This window comes from Hypomesus transpacificus, chromosome 12, assembly GCF_021917145.1.
Source record: "Hypomesus transpacificus isolate Combined female chromosome 12, fHypTra1, whole genome shotgun sequence".
NCBI classification, from domain to species: Eukaryota; Metazoa; Chordata; class Actinopteri; order Osmeriformes; family Osmeridae; genus Hypomesus; species Hypomesus transpacificus.
In genome coordinates, this window is record NC_061071.1 from 2,615,951 (window position 1) to 2,630,925 (window position 14,975).

Consider the following 14,975-nt stretch of genomic DNA (forward strand, 5'->3'; position numbering starts at 1 on the left):
TTGCCTTATGAATATGGAATGCATCTTGTGGCCAAAGTTCCTCTATATAACCTTGAAAACTAGGCATGGAATTGATGTGATCTAGGACCCACCAGCCTGGAATCTTCAGCGTGGAAGTAAGAAGCCCTGGAGGAAGTGCGAGAAGGATCCTTCAGATGCTGAGAGAGAAGAGTCTACAGCTGTGAAAAGGAGGGGGGGAGGGGGGGGGGGGCAGTGTGGAAGAGAGGGCTGTGAAGAGAGGATGGATAGAAAGAGGCTCCTCTGCTCCCCATCCAGGCTTCAATATGATTCAATTGAATTGAAGGGGGGGGGAAAAACAATCAATAGCTTCAGCTCTGGCTTGGACCATTAGAGGCCATTAATAATGCATGATAGGGGGGGAAGATGAGTGTTGGGTGAGAAGTAATCAGAGCTCAGCAGTGCACACCCCTCCACACGTAAAAGGGCATTCTGCCCTCCATATCTGCATAGATAAGAGACAGTCTTACACTCAGGGCTAATGGGAGACATGGGATTTCCGTTGTGTGTTTACAATGTCTGTTTACAGTGTCCAAATGTTATACTATCAACTTCCACATACACTGCATCTAATAAGGCATCCCTGATAAGGCTGTTAAACTTAAAAATACCCAGATATTTCTGCCAGCGTGGGAGACTTGTCTAGTGGCTCTCCAACTGAAGGCTCGAAGGTGAGCAAGCGCGTGCTGGTGCTGTGGGCCTGGTGATGTGTGAGGAAACGGGTGCGCTTGATCAGTGCTACGGCCACATCTCGCTGCCCCTATTCCAGGCCCGAGCCCTCGGGTCTATGCTGGATGGCCCCTCACCCTTACACCCTTTTATTCTGTCCCTCCTCCCTCTGTCCGCCTCTCTCCCCAACCCAAGGATGTCAATAATGGGCATCAAAATATAACTATAGAACACATCGCTGCCAAACTAATCAATTTTGGAGGGTGGAACACGTATCTGGCTACATTGGTTATTGACAAGTCTGACTGCTTAGTGGAACAGTGATGTAATTATGTTATTGCAAAGTGTTCAGTGAGGAATTTTCTGATGTTAATCTGGAAAATATATTGTAGTACTGGTAATGCAGCAATTGCATTGTTTGAAAAAAAAAAGAAACTTCTAGAACTCCATCTCCAGAGCAGATTGTAGATAGCCAAGGAAGAAAGGATGCTTTAGTGTCTTTATCTGATTTTCAAGTATTTTTTGCCCTACTTAGCTCTATTTCTTATGTATGACTCATGGGTCTGTCTGTGGGCCTATTTGATCATGGTCCTTGTACCACACAGATGCCCACTAGTTACTAATGAGGAGAACAGGCAGCATTATTCACTCCTGACACAAGGGAGGCTTTGGTAATGAAGGCTTGTTCTTCTTCTGCTGCGAATGTAGCTGCACCCCCTGACAGAGAGATGCTCCTGTCCCTGGAGTTGAGATGATGGCAGATTCGAAGCACATTCTGGCTTGGCAACCCAGTTGTAAGATGCAGTCTTCAGAATGTGGGAAGTGAGTCATTGATGGTAAGGCAGAGGGCACCCTTTTAATAGAATCCCATAGAGCAGACACCTATATGAGTGTGCTGTTTGGTGTGGACAGAGGTGTATTCCCTGCAGTCTGGGCTTACTACTGGCACATTGGCCAACCTGACAATCAGCTGTCTACGAAAGCAGAGCTGAGTCAGTGTCTTGTAGCAGCAGTGTCTGTGTCTGCCTGGGATCATTCCACACCATGTAGAATGATATTAGTTCACATATAAACCAATTAACTGTTTATTGATTTGAATTTTGTTGCTTACATTTCGAAGTTACCGTCCCCATGTTGGCAAACAGCTGACGTGTCTGTGAGTCAACCTTAGAAGTGCTTGGCTCTCTCTTCCTGGAGATGATGCTTGAGAGGAATATCTGACCTATTAAAAATGTAATGAGTTTCCTCTGAGTCCTAATTTATCCATGTTACAAGGATAGACAGCAATGCTAAAACAACACCTGGTATTATTTCCAGATGTTTCAGTTTTGCCTAAGAGTTAATTATTTTTTTTCGTGGATTTTATAGATAGTGTAGATCTCTTTGAAAGTACCTTCCCTACTATGTCAAATAAACAATGCCATATGTGTCAGTGTGCACATTTGTATACACATAAATGTGTTCAGAATGGGTTGTGTTCCTAGACGTAGCACCCTGTCGACCAGCAGACAGATTTAGTGTTTCTCCAGCAAAAACAAATTCAGATTGCTACATAAGCCTACATGTTTTCTATTCAGGATTTACAGTTCAGAACAGTGCCGTGGGGAACCGTTAATGACTGAGCAGCGAGGATAGAAATCAAGCACACAACGTATCATAAATCTTAGTTAATTTTGAATTCATCCATTGTTTGAAAATGTAGCCAATAGATTGTTAGCCAATTTATGGTGACGTTTGGTCTGCTGCAGGTTGCCTATCAAAGCAGCACCTGAATCTTGTTAGGAGGCTTCACGCTGAGTTGACAAATACACACATTTATAGGTAATAGTGTGTACAATAATTGTGTGGGTTACACATGGCAATAAACAGTATGCCTTCAAAATAAGGATGATTATGTCCAATCACCGTTTCCTGGTCCCTTGTCAACGCGTAATGCGCCAATCTCGCTTCATATACTTGTTTCCACCTCTTTTTTTTTATCCAATCAGAAAGGGCTGCTTTCGACCATAATGCATTATGATAAATATCGACGGAGGAACCCTGTTCTAACGATTCCTTACCCAATGAATGCAGTAGTTTTTATTTCGCTCGCTGCGTAGGTTATTTTGGCAAGCAGCTAACCCATTTACCACCATTGTTGGATCTCGTGATATCCTATCCAGCGTACGGAAAGCGACCGTCAGCTAGAGCTGTCAAACGAGTCGTGAGCGCAATACAACGTTGGACAAGAGACAATTCACCAGGTTCTGTTAAGAATATATCCTTTCCGCAAACCGATACCGTGAGTACTAATGAATCCGATTTTTCATTGACGTATGAACAGTAATTCTGGGTCTTTCACGACCAGTGGCTCCTTAAATAGCGCCTCAGAAGATATATGAATTTTAGGCTGCACCGCCGCATGCTCTTGAATTATCATTTTATTTCGTTTTACACATTCACCATTCGAGTTGAGCGTATTTCAGACATTATTGCTCCAGTTACTAGTGTGGCTCCGACCTAATGCGCTGTTTCTGTATATTAATTTATTTAATGCAAACATCAGTTGCATATATAATTTTATTCAATTACAGTTTCACACTCAAAAAACAACACAGAAACCAGTAAGTCTTTGACAATTACTGTTACATATAGGATGCTGTTAAAGACATCTGGTCGTCCTAGTACAGCCAGGTAAACTTAGTTAATCAAAATGTTAATTTTAAGACTACAACGTTTCAAGCCAGATGGTCTTTAAAGACCATTAAATAATTATTTGGTGTTTATTTTTAGAATCAGCATCAAGCACCATTTGAAAAATCACCTTTGCACTTTAAAGATTGAAGAACTTAATTCAACATATTCACTTCAAAAGAAGAAGTAAGCTATTTTAACATTTCAATTTTTAACACATCACCTCCATAAATGTCAAACAGAGATGATGTTCACTCATGTTTGGAGGAAAAAAAACGTCAGTTGACGTGGGCAGTGGAAGTTCAACTAACTAAATAAAGGTAAAACAAATAGTTCTGTGGACAAGAATCGATGCCCTTTCTGTTTGTCATTTTGACGAAATGTGCTTCTGGCAACCAACATGCTTATTGACTATTGGGCGTGTGATGCACGATCAAGGACAGTGATCTATGCACACTGTCTAATGTGACAAGCAGTTTATTACCTTGTTTTTGTTTTGCAGAATTGATGAAACTTCATAGAAATATCATAGAGGTCATTCAAAAACACAAAAAGACAACATACTGTCTTTGATGCATTCTGAATGCAGGCCCAAATTGCACTCAATTAACAAACAAAATGTAGTAATAACAAAATGTTACATGTCTCTGTATCCATTGTTTAGCTTACGTATGTCTAATCAACACACGTAACCCCATGAACCTGCAACACATGCCACAGCAAGATGCACTCAATCAAATGACCTGGAATGCTGCTGAGTCTATTATAAAAAATATATATGTTTTGAGTCAATTACTTAAAAACACAGGACGCAGCCTCAGTATTGTTCTGTTCAGATTGCCACAGGCATTTTATTTCATCTTCTGCAGATGGCCAAGCAAGTAATTGCATGTATATGTACACAAATAGAACTAAAGAGCAGACTTGAGAAAATGGTTGGTCAAGTGTGTGTTTTGAAAAGGGTTGTATTGGTTACTGCATGGTCGTTACCAGCAATTTTGTAAAAGAGAAGACTGTACTCATGATGTACTTTAGCCCACAACAAATTCACGGAAAATGCCTAATACAAGGAAAGAAATATACAAATGATTCAATTGTGCACTATGACCTTTTCCAGAGTGCCACCACCTAGATTTGGTTCTGTTTAATCCCCTTTAATGCAGTCCACAGCATCTGATATACAAACGAATGATTGTAGAACCCAGGGATTTAGTGGACAAGGGACTAACAGGGATTAAGAGGCAAAGATGGGCAGTCCGAACGGGAGGTTAAGGATTTAGGAGAGCTAGTGGTGAATCCCATTGCAGACTAACTAATATGTTTGTCTTGGGGACCTGACGTAAGCCAGTTCCCCCCTAATGCAGAGTTGGTCATCGTTTATCTGAGGCTTCTCATTGGAGGACATGTCACTGGACAGCATAGCGCTTAAGGATTAAAGACCATTCACATTCGTCAGCACTTTGTGTTGAAGAAAAACAACATTGTGTTATTTCTTTATTGATCTACCAAATGATTCCGTATGTGAACTTTAGGAACCTTGCAGCTACAATGTACATCACATTGTAAGGGTGAACACATTGTGAAGGCAGGTTAGTCATTTTCACACCACTCTTAAGATTTATTTAGCTGAAGTCACTGGAGTATTTATAGTGTCGAGGTGACGTCAGGGGTTTGTATTTTGGGTGTGTCAGCCCATTACAACCTTTTCCATTCTCGCTCCGATAGTAGCACAGTGCAGCAAGTGAACACAACCGCGATGAAAAACCTCGCTGCAGAACCACTCTGTCACAGAACCACTCATGCTTAAATGGCGTTTAATAAAAAGTTTGAAACCTGCAAATCCCTCTCAATAAGTAATGAGAGCTGCTGTTCTTGTGAGCATACTTTGTCAGACATCGGCCACCGACTTGAAATTGAAGGTGAAAAAGTGCTTCCTCTGTGGTATTGCAAAGTGACGGATACTGCACCCTGTATTGTACTGTATGAGTGATTCTTATCATGATGTTTGATGGCATCTGGTTGCCCCCCCCCCCACACACACCACATACACCCTCCTGAAGTGATCTTGTAAGTGAGAGAGAGGAACGAGGAACACACTGTCTGCAGAAGAACGAAAGTTGCGGAGAGAGGGAAGGGGAATTACGACTGTAATCTGCGCTGGAGGAAACTTGGAAGAGGGAGAAAAAGAGAGCGAGGTAGAGGAAGTGAGAGAGATAGCGACAGGCGTGCAGAGGAGCAGTAGGGATGAGAGTGCAGCTTTTCCAAAATCTTGATGACAGTGTCCCGCTGCTTATACGGGGACAAAAGCAGAGGCCTTATCTCCAGAGCAGGGAGGAGAGCGTCTGATGGCTGAACGCAGGGAGGGCTGTGCTTAGGAGGTCGCCCGCCTCTCCTCCCAGATTGGTACGATCACAGCGTGGCGGTCTAGTCCACCCTCCACAGCACGTGTGGATTATGCTCCAGCCGTGAGGCGAAGTACAGTATGTCACAAAAAAAGACACAACAAGAGTGCTTCAGAGGAAAAACTCACCATGATGGGTGCTTGAAGGGCCAACATGCTGAATGGAATAGCAATGATGACATTAAACCAATTTGCAAACATGTCTTTTTGCATTATTCTGAGCCATTATTTAAAATAGAGTGATTTACCACTCTAGAGGCTGGCCTTCATTAACTTGCTAATAGGGAGAGAAAGCAAGAGAGCTCTCCGTATTTGAGGCAATCACAAAGGCTAATATTAGCTCTGTTGGAGTGCAGTGGGGAGAGAGCCGAACGAGTGGACCGACTGCTGACTTCCACCCTGTCTTTCCTTTAAGGCTATATTTCAACTTAGAAAAACTAGCAATTACTCCATTCTGATTCAAGTGTCATTCCATCCTGAAGTGGTATTTTGAGGTGAAATAAACCAAGTTGTATTTCAGGGATCTGAGTGATGACTAGCTTGTTGTTAGAGCAGTGTGGCTCTCTTTGAGTAGGTGTGAACTCCATGCGTCCCCATGGCTTCCAGGGACAGCCTTTGTAATGAGCCCTGACTTGTAGCACCATCCCACCCGAAGAAGGCAAAGCTAAAGCTTTAGAGTGAAAGCAGATGAAGATGTATTTTTAAAAAGGTGAATTAAAAAATTATTATTCATTCACTGAATAATAATTCACAGAGAAAGGCACCTCTGAAGCTATATCGTTTTAGCAGGTCAAGATATATGAGAAAAAATCTCTGTGGAGTGTGGTTTTTTTGTCGCGTGCACATGGTGGATGAATATCGATAGAATATGTGTGTTTTTTGGGGTAAGGCTACACGTGCTTGGTGCTGTATTCTGTTTCGACGCTTCACTGCGCACAATGTTTCAGTCAGTGCAGATCAGTTCCCATCTGCATGACTGGTTTTGTTCTTATTTGGAGGTCTTGGAGAGGTCCTGTAAGGTCCGGTTGTGCTCCTGTTGCTGTATTTCAATGATTCATAAGCCAGCTCTTTGATAGAGGTACCGACAGGGCCGAGAGACCCCGAGCTTATTAAACAGATCCCCCAACACTCAGATTCTATCTGCTCAATCATTTATCAGCCCTCCATGTGATGCCCTATCATCTTTACCTTCCTACCAACGTGCACATACACACATGCAGTGCAGTCTTGCATACACACACTTGCACACACACACTGAGGCGTTTAAGGCAGGAGGCCAGAGGGAGCATGTGTTCTCCGCAGTGTGTGTGTGTGTGTTGTTGATGACAGTAGATTGTGTGGGGGCAAACTGAGGATGTGAGTTGGCTGAGCTGCTGACGTCAGTCTTCACCCCCACCGTTGAAACAGTTCATCGAACATCTCTAGATGCTGATTTTGTGAGTCTGTCCCCCATACACTGCAGAGGGAGACTTTAGCGGTGTCTTATTGATTACAAGAACTACTGGGGGCTTTCTAAGCTGTCCTCTCTCAGTGGAAATATTCCTTATCCTATTAGCTCATGATCCATAGCCATATCAGCGCAGTGGAATTCCTAAAATGGGGTCTTTTAAAATGAGCTGCCTCTTTTCACTGCACTCCTGACTCGTATCTTTCTCGTTCCCATCATCCCTCTCTCTCTCTCTCTCTCTCTCTCTCTCTCTCTCTCTCTCTCTCTCTCTCTCTCTCTCTCTCTCTCTCTGTCTCTCTGTCTCTCTGTCTCTCTCTCTCTGTCTCTCTCTTTTCTGCATTGTCCATCTGCATCTCTCTGCATCTTTCTCTCTTTCTGTTCTCTCTCTTTTTCCGTCTCTCTGTTTCTTTCCCTTCTTCGTCCTCTTCCTCGCGTACACACGCTCTGTTGCTGGTACCAGGACGCTATGAAGCACAACAGATGGCTGAGCGGTTAGGGAATCGGGCTACAAATCAAAAGGTTGACGGTTTGATTCCAGGCTGCCAAATGACGTTGTGCCCTTGGGCAAGGCACTTCACCCTACTTGCACCGGGGGGAACGTCCCTGTACTTACTGTAAGTCGCTCTGGATAACAGCGTCTGCTAAATGACTAAATGTAAACGTAAACCCTGCTGTATCCAAGAACCCAATCTACCGTAATCTCTTCTACTCTACATACAGTATGATACGGTATATACTGAATTACGCTCAGTAGTTCTGGAATAGTTCTTCGGGTGTCGACCCAATTTGGCAGTGGCGGGATGTAATTAGGTCACTGGGACCAGTGGAACTGATGTGGTCTGTTCCCGACTTCCCGAGCCCAGCTACCAGCTGCTTAGGCCTGGTTAACACTGTGATCATACAGCTACTGTCAGTGAGAAAAAGAACCAGCAGATTTGTACTTGTACCCTTATTCAGCTGCACGTTCTGATATGTGGCCTGTCACACCAGCGTTAGGTTCTGAAGCTGTGGTCCTCGGGCCTGCATCCTTACTTGGGTTCAGTAGGCTAGGAGCCAGAGTCGTTAGCACGCGACATTCCTGGCACCTCTCATTAACGTGGCCCAATTTCAACGGCTTGATTAAAATCGCCAAATACCCATTTAGCTGTGTGAAACGCCCTTGAGCCACCTCAACGTAGCCGCCCTAACCTCCCGTTGACCCCTGGTTTGTGTGTGTGTGTACATAGGCGAGGGGCCAGAGGGGGTCGTCTTCTTCTCAGACCGGTCTGTCCGTGACCTGACCTGTGTGTGTGTGTGTTGTTTTTCTTCTGCAGGGGTGAGCTAGTAACGCAGCAGTGTGAAGCCTAATGAGCCCTGACCCTGATCCATCATCCTGCTCCAGTTCTTCTCCAACACTGTAAGTAGTGAGGTCTAATCTGTAGATTTGTGTTGAAGGTTGCTGCCCTCACTGCCCAGATTTGCATGAGAGAGACTGATATAGGAGGAAGATGGAGCTCTTGGTAGCTAGGAGCAGATCATATATAGTTATGTATGCTGTATCAATTATTTACAGCGATTTCAGGCTCCCAATTCAGTAACCTAGTTGTTGTTTTTTGTTGGCCAATGCACATTCGTACACGAGACATTTTTGGGTGGTATTAGATTGTGTTTGAAGCTTCATTACAAAAGGTTATTGTACAGCTCATTTTTTCCTCAAAATAATATGTCTTACTGGCACATGGAAAAACATACAAACAGGTGTGTGTACTACTGTGCTATGTGTTTCTCATAGTATTGTTCCAGAATGTTCCATAATGACTATACATCAGCTGAGAGCGCTTGTTTTAAATCTTTCACAGAAAAACCAAGCTGCAACATCACGGTGATGAGAGATGACACGTTATTCTCAAGGGTTTAAAAAATAAATAAGCACCTATTTGGCTTTTTCAGCCCCGAGGATTCTCCCAAGAATAAATCGGAGCTTGCTGATTCATTGTTCCTCAAGCTCTTTCATGTGTAAAAATGTAAAGGATCAAGACTGATTTCAATTTTCTCTGGAGTAGCTAAGTCTATGTTTATCAAATGACTAGCCCATAAGGAACGATGAAAGGAAGAAATCCCCTTTCACGTTCAGAGAGGACGAAAATGTGTGTCTTTCATGTGCTGAGTGCTCTGTGCTGTGCTGTAATTCAGGGTTGCTTTGATTAAGACTTTGTCGTAGTCGGATCGATGGCTATAACCTCTTTGATTATGCTTCGGGGAGCTGAAGGTATGCTAATAAAAGCATCTTAATAAGCCTCAGCCAGGTCAAAAATACAATTGAGTTCCGGCCGTCTGTTACCATACTGTCACTGGCTGGTGTGGAGCACATGGTGGATTACCCTGCTGCAATGGCCCATTAGGACGCACCTACAGTATCTTATTACTCATTCACTACACATGTGATCATCACATGTATCATGTGGTGAGGATGGTCTGTGCCAGCCTACCTACCCATAGCCAGGTTGGGTATAGCAGTCCCCCCCCACGCACCTTGTGCCCCATCTGTCAAGGTGATCATCTGCTGCTGTCTCGAAGGCCACACAGCCCACCCTATGGCCATTTGGGTAAAGCTGACTCACTGCATAACCCCTTCTACCCCCGCTACTGCTGAGTGTGTGTGTGCCTGCGGGCATGTGTGCATGTCTGTGCGTGTGTGTGTGTGTGTTGTGCGTGGCATTAGTCACTGGTGCCTTCGGTGGTGTTGTGTCCACAGACACACACACAGTGATGATGAGAGAACCTGACTCGTCTCCCCCAGCCTCTGGGTGACTCTCCCAGCTGATCTCACCGTGATTAAGAGGCTTCGTGCTCTGTCTGACGGGGGGATTGATCTCAGCTCCTCCATAGCTGCCTCCAGTTGCAGTGAATCTTGTTCATTCAAGCTCCGTACAAGTCATTTTATTCCACTGTTGCTCAATACAATAACCCTGCTTGAAGTAGTGTCGTAATAGATGACAGTTGACAAGAGACCCACCCTGTCGAGTGTCCCTTTCGAAAGAAGTGCTGAATGTTCTCGACGGTTCTCTTTGGGAAACAGTTATTGTAGTTCACTGTTCCTCCTTCGCTTACAGAAGGACCATCAGTATCGACAACATAGGTCACTTCTACGATGACTGGGTGTCATCTTGTCTCAGTTACTCAAGGAGACGTTACAGGGTTATTGTTAAAGAAACTGACCAGATTTGCTCAAATGGACTGATTGGTTGATCCGTGCTCTTGTCTGTAGATTTGACCTCCCTCTCCTCTGTGATGATTCACTTTCCCGGAATTTGTCCTCTCGTCAATGTCCCACGCTGGTGATGTGGTTTGTGACGGAGCAGCACAACAGCAATGTCACACTTGTGCATCAGAACAGCCGGCAGGTCAAAGCAAAGCGGGAGCGCAACATGAAATGCGACGCGTTGTACAAGCCGACGCCGCGCAGAAAACCAGGCCAGCGTCGAAGCCGTGTTCCTGTCAAGATTCAGCGTTTCCTCTGCTGCTCTCTGTCACGTTTCATCACTTCTCGAGGTGCAGCAACCGGGGGTATGCTTTGACAGAGCAGATTGAAACCCCACACGCCCTCACGCTCGCGTCCCTTCCTGGACTGGCAGTGCATTCCGTCCATCTCCTTCCTGGAACGCCCGGGGCTCCAATAGGATTGTCTCTCGCCCCGTCCCGCTGTTTGGCTGCCGCTCTCCCTTGGCGGCGCCGTGGGCCGCGGTCGCACGGGGAACAAGCGTCTGCCGAACCCTCCGCCTACCGGTGGCCAGTCCTCAGCTGGCGGGAGGCTTCTGTGGCGTGAGAGGTGCGAGAGAAACCCGCCGGAAGCCCCCCCGAGGGCGATGGCGGGGGGAGAGAGAGAGGGAAAGGGGGAGGGTGTGACTAGAGTGCAGATGCGTCCATCGGAGCTGCAGGCGTCGGGGCAGACGAAGGGATGGAGGGGAGAGGGGAGCGTCTCAGACCCTGTAGCAGCAGCATCTTTGTTACAGATGGGCCTCCAGTTGGAGCTTGTAGGTGTTGGAGCCGGGCCGGGCCTGGCCAGAGGAGGGAGGGCAGGTCGCTTGACAGCTGTCCAGCAGGGGCTTTTCTGGTGCTTTACCCTCGCCTCCGGCCCTGAATCACACACCACACATGCTAAGTCAGCTAGCATTTTAGACACGGTCATCTTTCTGCACATTTGTTTTCTCTGGACTGTTTGCGCAGCTGTGGGGTCACTAAAGACAGCCCAAGGGTTTCCCTGGTGTCTCATTCTAACAGTCCATGGGTGTGTACATATCTAGTCCTTCAGTGAGTGTGCTAGGGTGTACATGTGTGTGGATAAAACAATATGCATGTATAAGTGTATACTGTTCAAGTGAAAACAAGCATCTTCCGGCCTGGCCGTCTCATCGCTCACCTCCCATGATGGACTGTCCAATTCGGAGACAACGGCCTTGTTCAGAGGGAAGTCAGGCTCCTTGTCCGTCTTATCAGGCTTCCACACACACAACCTTTCATTTTTTCCCGGGGCTTTTATCTTTATGACCACTACACTGAATAGTTCCCCAGGGCCCGGTTGAATTACACTGATACTGAGACCGCTCGATGCAGTGTGTCTCTTACCCTGTTAGAAAACGTCCGTCTCTATGCAAGTGGCCGTGCCAGCAGAGAGTAATATGCTGAATGTGCGACCGACGGGTTGGCTTGTATTATTGACTGAGGTAAGTAAGCAGTCGGGGGGGGGGCAGTCCGAGGGGACAGTCTGTTTTCTCAGGACGATGCTGGGAAGAAGCAGAGGAAGTTCAAACTCCTGACTGTGCACACTGCTGATTGTCTGAGTAGAGGTTTTCAGTCCAGGGCGTTTCTGACTACAGCTGTGTGTCAGACATCCGTGGAAGACCACCTTAAAGTTCCGGAAAGAAAATAACTCTAACAGTTCTCTCTGTAGGACATCATGATATGAAGTATGAGCCGTGATGCGGTGACCAGTCACACCCGCTCATGTACACACGCACACTGTGAAACCAATTGTGTGTTCCTCATCTGGACACATTCATTCGATCTGGATTATTGTCCTTCCCAGCCAATCCCCTGATCAGGTGACATGCAACCTTGTTGTAATCTCCTGCCTGGTCCTGCTTTTTTCAACCTCGGAAAGACCATCTGTTCTTTCTATCCCCAACCCCCCAACGTACAGGATGCCCATGCAGACCTACACTGTAGAGGAATGTGGAGTACACACAATATGGTGTGCCAGTTAGTGTATGTGCCTTATGGTTCAGTGGGTTAACTATAGCCGAAGCAGGTCTGTAGGTTTGCGACTGTAGTTTCCGATTTTGTTGAAGCATTTAGACGTTGTCTTCTGGACTGTGTTCGTCAAAGTGTCTCCTGAATTAAGTCTGTTGGCGTGAATGTGTATTTACATACAATGTTTACAAGAGCACGCTAGTCTGATCTCACCAGACGTAGATGAAGTTGGAGACAGGGCTGTTTGTGTAATCCATGCTTGGTTTCACTGTTTCCCTGCAGGAATGTAGTCGGGCAGGCAGGCTGCCTCAGGTCTATCCTCCCTGGGTGGTTTTTCCTGGCTGGATCTCAGAGTTGACTTTGGATTTTCATAAGTAACCTGGTGACGGCTCACCCCACTCTCGATCTGGGCGTGAAAAACAGGCTGTGTTCTGTCAGGTTCAGAGGAGCGAGTGTCTTCCAGGGGCTCCAGACAGAGCAGAAGCCTCCACCATCGCAGGCCCTTTCCTCCTGAGAGGGAGAGAGCGGGAAAGAAAAAGACATGTTGTTTTGGATGCGCAGTGTTACACTGTTGATTATATGTAGTGGAAATTTCAAGCTGTGCCAAAATGCTACCTCCCTGTTGTTGTTGTGAACAAAGGGGACCTTGTTCCAAGGTCAGGATACGCAGTCTTTCTGTGACGCTCCTTTTTGGCGCATGTGATTCAGGGTTTTCCCGCCGATAATATGTGAGTTAAGGTGGTAGGGTGGGGTTTGCCGTCAGACCTGGGGGCTAGTTTGTGCGATAGACTAATGTAGACTACTGTGTCCTGCAGAGAAGGGAGACTGGCGTTGGTCACGGTTTGGAATGAAAGGGAGAAAACAGGACAGAGTAACGAGGCGCATATCGCTATAAATATTTTATTTATTTCGTTTTTTTACTACGTTGTAAGGGCGGCAGGCGTGTGTTGCTTAGGCGGCCGCCTTAGCTGCAAAGTGCTGCGGGAAACCCTGTGGTTTGATTTTAAGACCTACAGCAGTATCAGTCCCACAAATACCACCATTACCACACACTTTGCATCTGACCTCCCCTACAGAACATCAAGATTTTTCTCTCCTGAATCATTTGCATGAAGGCTAGTTCACTATAGTGTACATTTTCCCCGTGTTCCATATGCGGAAGCTACATCTAAATATTCTCCACGAAACACGAAAATGAAATCGCTGGTGTTAACCAAGCTGAATTGATGAAACTCAATCCCTCAGTATCAATACCAACCACCTGCGCCATTGAAGAGCTAGCTTTTTGGTGGTGCAGCTGGTTAAAGTGGTGTTTGTCGAGGTGGGGGTCGCGTTCGGAGGTCCGAAGACCCAGTTTCAAACCCCTGTTTGGGTGAAATTGGGAGGAAGCAATACGCGATTACACCTCTGACAGTAGCGTGCCAAATGAGCCCTCCTCACTTCTGCTGCGGCTCTGGGTGAGGAGCCTGTCCTCGGAACAGAGGAGGGGGCTCTCATTACTCTCTCCCTGCGTAGTGATGCACAGCCAGATGAAATGATCTGTCTGGCACCAGTAACTGATTACGCTGTCTAAGTATTGATGGGACCTGCATGCAGATGTGTGTGTGTGTGAGAGAGATAGAAAGATAGAGAGAGGCAAGGAAAGACTTACTGCTGTCGGTCCTCTTGAACATCTACAAAGCGAAAAAAACTGAATGGCTGCTATGGATGAAAGAGTATCCGTGGCTGTATAATGAATAGGCGGCATGTTTTAAGGGATCACTTGAACCGAAACAATGTATGATAAATTATACCATCCTTTGATTTTGTTCTGTATTTTCAGACTGTGGAAACACTCAACGAGATAACGCATAACGTAGGCTCTCAATCACTACAATATTGTACACATAAATAAATGTGTATTATCAGATACACTATATTGCCTTAAGTATTCCCTCAGCTATCCAAATCATTGAATTCAGGTACACAAAGTAAGGGCCATAAAGACATGGATGAGTGAGTTTGGTGTGGAAGAACTTGACTGGCCTGCACAGAGTCCTGACCTCAACCCCATAAAACACCTTTGGGATGAATCAGAGCAGAGACTGCCAGCCAGGCCTTCTCGTCCAACATCTGTCTAACCTTACAAATGCACTTCTGGAAGAATGGTCTAAAATTCCCATAAACACACTCCTGAACCTTGTGGAAAACCTTCCTAGAAGAGTTGAAGCTGTTATAGCTGCAAAGGACGTTCCGAATGAATTTGTACTTGAAGTGCTTTTCCTGCGTAGTGTTCAGTGTCTGGGGTGAGGGGCTGTTGTGTTGCTGGATGACACGGATCACATGAACATGACAGCTTGTGGGTTTCAGGTTTGAATCCGTTGGATGTTGGGTTCTCAATGTCTAAAAAGGATATCATCTTTTGCTGTTTTCCTGATTGTTTTAGATATTTTTCAATTTTTTCTGTCAGTGCTTCAAATTGGACTTTTCATGACTACTACGTAGTTGATAAATGTGCACATTATAGATAAATCACTTGACTATATAGTCCTGTATCTC

At 45.5% G+C, this 14,975-nt stretch overlaps 1 protein-coding gene across 3 annotated transcripts in view; it reads left to right on the forward strand.

Moving 5' to 3' along the window:
* The first annotated feature begins 2,722 nt into the window (after positions 1-2,722).
* The window catches only part of adarb1a (adenosine deaminase RNA specific B1a), a 33,320-nt gene continuing 21,067 nt past the window's right edge, over positions 2,723-14,975 (forward strand). For all 3 annotated transcript variants that reach the window (XM_047030716.1, XM_047030717.1, XM_047030718.1), the window contains exons 1-2: positions 2,723-2,968; positions 8,522-8,604. The gene's annotated coding sequence lies outside the window, so the exon portion shown is untranslated. The remainder of the gene's footprint in view (positions 2,969-8,521; positions 8,605-14,975) is intronic.